The sequence below is a fragment of the Saccopteryx leptura genome, chromosome 13 (genome assembly GCF_036850995.1).
Source record: "Saccopteryx leptura isolate mSacLep1 chromosome 13, mSacLep1_pri_phased_curated, whole genome shotgun sequence".
In the NCBI taxonomy this organism is placed as follows: Eukaryota; Metazoa; Chordata; class Mammalia; order Chiroptera; family Emballonuridae; genus Saccopteryx; species Saccopteryx leptura.
Window position 1 is genome coordinate 8259813 of NC_089515.1, and position 3638 is coordinate 8263450.

Here is a 3638-nt window from a genome sequence, read left to right on the forward strand (position 1 = left end):
ATGACCAGTGAAGAAGGAAGCCGTGGTTGGTGGCCTCCACAAAGCCGTCACTGACTCTCCAGCTAGTTCCTTAAGTGAGAGACATTTTGTTCATATTTCCTTCTTCCTTGTTACAACAGGAGGCCCTGAGAGCCCCTGTGTGTGTGTGTCTGTGTGTGTGTGTGTGTGTGTGTCTGCACACGCAAGCACCTGCCTCCCCTAGGAGACAGCTGACATTTCAGGGAAAGGAATTAGATCAGGGGTCTGGAATCTATGGCTCGCGAGCCAGATGTGGCTCTTTTAATGGCTGCATCTGGCTCACAGACAAATCTTTAATAAAAAAATAATAACGTTAAAAATATAAAACATTCTCATGGATTACAATCCATTCATTTCCTACCACTCATGTTCATGGTTGCGGGTGGCTGGAGTCAATCACAGCTGTCCTCTGGGACAACACCTTGGATAATGTGTAATGTACACGGGTCGTTGTATGGCTCTCACGGAATTACATTTTAAAATATGTGGCGTTCATGGCTCTCTCAGCCAGAAAGGTTCCCGACCCCTGAATTAGATGAACATGATTTCCATAGCGTTCAGAGTTGCGGAATCGGCCTCAGGGGGCTCAGCCCAGCTGGGAGAGGGCCCCGGGCCGGGAGAGCCAGCCTGGGAGGAGCCGCTGCGACCCAAGGTCGGGGTGGGAGAGGGCCCCGGGCCGGGAGAGCCAGCCTGGGAGGAGCCGCTGCTACCCAAGGTCGGGGTGGAGCAGCCACACCCTCTACCCTCTGGGGTCACTCCTGAGACACTAGTGGCTTGGGCCCGGCAGGGGGGCCCGGACTGGGAAGCGTGCCAGCATCCACTCCTTTCCGTTCCCGAAAGTGCCTGGGCACGGGAGGTGCTGTAACGCCTTCTCCTTCAGCTGGAAGAGACCCAGTGCTTTCCCTTCTCTGTCTGGCCTCCCTCCACGAAGCCTTCCCTCTCTAATGGCCGCCGGCCCTGGGCAGGGGGTACCCCACTCACCCTTACTCTTCTTCGAGCTCACAGGCCATGCTGGGCAGGGCTCTAGTTAATTGGTGCACCACTGGCTCTTGGATGGCTTAGTTGGATAGAGCATCATCATCCCAATATGCCAAGGTTGCTGTTTCTATCCCTGGTCAGGACACAGGCAAGAATGAACCAATGAATGCATAAATCAGTAGAACAAATCAATGTCTCTCTTTATATATCTCTCTCTCTCTCCTTCTCTCTATAAAATTAATCAATAAAAAATTAGTTTTTGCACCACCATAGTGCATCCTCTTTATGAAATCAGGGACCGCAGCATCTACCCCCAGCACTGCACACCCAGGCAGCTCACCAACAGCTCGTGAGCACAGAACGCAAAACCTCTCGCTCCCAGCGTGACACATACGCTCAGCGATCCTTGATGACAGGGCGTTATATGGGGACACTCGGCGGCAGCAGCAAAGCCCTTGCTATCCCCACGTCACAGATAAGGAAAACTGAGGCTCGCTGAGACGAAGGTCTTACATCCAAGGTCATGGTGAGTGAGTGAGTGAGGACAGTGGGGAGGGCCGAGGACACAAAGCCACCACCCGGGTCCTATATAAGCCCCCTGATGGGACTCATCGCCCTTCTTGGCTGAGATTCCTAGATGGGTTCTGATATTTTTCTCATAGTGTTATTTTTTCAACCTGTCTTGCTCCAAAACAGTTGGATGCAGTTTTCAAAACCCCATACAGTGCGACCCAGCAAAGAAAGAAGTGTTCAGCAGGGCCGTGCAGATGGAAGACTCGTGGCTGGCTAGAAAGACAAAGCCAAGGTGAATTATGACACAAAATTAAGGAACACCATAAGCTCCCCCCACAAGAGGACCTGAGTTAAGAGAGATCAATTGGAATTTTAACTCTAAGCTTCCTAGCAGCCAAAGCACAGAAGGAAACAAGACTAGCATGAGATTTCAACCATCTGCTTTTCTTGTGCCCAAGTGCTAAAAAAAAAAAATGTCTCCCATATGCTCTCATGGAAGGATTCCCTGGGTGAAGGACAGTGGCTTCCCACGTCCCTGAGGTGCCATGGGTGTGACACAGAGGAGGGCGAGGGGGTTGGCTCAGCTCCTGCAGCTCCTCCTCCCCACCAACCTCAGCCCCCAGAGCAGCTCTTTTCTGGTAACCTCGGAAATGCTATGGTCGTCCGTGCCGCCCAGAGGTTTTGACTTTGACTTTGTTGAATCCTTCCATCCTCTCCTATTTTTTAGCCTCTCAGATTCCCAGGAGCCTTCCGCTTCTCTGTGCAAACAGACAGACAAGACTCCCAGTCACATATGGGGAGCCCCACATCTGGAAGCTTTTCTTCTTTCTCCTCCCCCACTTCCTCCTCACTGTGGGCAGCGCCAGGTGATGTTTCTAAGCCTTACTGGGGCTGACCTGTTATTCTCTCAGGAATTCTGCCGTAGAGGTTTTGTGTCTTTCCTCCTCAAAAAGCAGGGAGTAGGGGGGAAAGCCACACACTCAACAGGGAGAGAAAGGCTGTGTCCCCACCAAAACCACACAGAATGTCCTTGATTGCAGGGGTCGCGAGTTCTGTGTAGCTTCACGCCTGGATTAGTAACCACGTGGAGAGGGGAAGGAGGAAGGAACAGCTAATGGAGAGTGTGCCTCAATTGCGAGACACTTCCCACCTCGGAAATGAAACAAACAGAAAAACATCTAGGTTGGAATCAACAAAATAGATTTTATTAGAAAAGAATTTGTTTCCTCATGGATCTCCCCAAAGGAGAAAGAGAATTTAGAGGTCACCTAATCAACGCCCCCTATTTTCCAAGGAGGAATTACTGAGCCCCCTGAAACTTATGAATCTTCTCCAAGCTTTCTCAATGGGGACTCTGGGCTCCTGACCTCCCAAACATCTCCCCACTCCACCTGCCGCCTCCTTACGGGCTGACTGACCAATGGGCTATCGCCCTACGACTCCTTAATGACCACTGCCCTGCCGGGAGCACCCACTGTTCAGGGAAGCGACCAGGTACGGGTAGATGAGAGAGCCAGGATTTTCCAAGTTGGCTTCCTGGTGGAATCAGAAATCCCCTTGTTTCCCTGGCCCTGTGGCCCCTAGGTGGGGAGGGCCACCCTAGGGACAAAGAGGCGAGAAGCTGCCTTCTCCAGGTCCCACCGGAAGTTGCCTTCATTGAACCACAGAAACGTGTCCAGGGAAGGGGTTCATGAAATGTCCAGCGTGCTTCTGCGGTTAAGCTCCATGTGGAAGCAGGCTGCCGAGGTTGCTCAGGACTGACTCCCGAAATCAGAGGCCAGAGAGCTGTGCTGGGGGCGTTGAGTCATCAGAGCACTGGTTTAAAATACACACCTCACACCCCGGGCCCCTCACCCCAGAGACTCTCACTCACTAAGGCAGGGTGGGGCCGTGATTTGAGTGTCTAAGCATCCCAGGTGGTGTCGATGCCCACCAGGTGTGGGACCTAAGAGTGGCCCTGAGTGTGGCCACCCGGCCGCAAGCCCAGAGGGACAATCAGACAGGTGCAGCAGCAGGTTCCGTTGGGGGAGCAGAACAGTGGTCTGGCGCGTGAGGCTGCAGGCTGGGCTCACAGAGGACTCTGCATTGTCTTCTGTGGGACCTGGGGAGCCCCAGCAATGCTGGGAGGG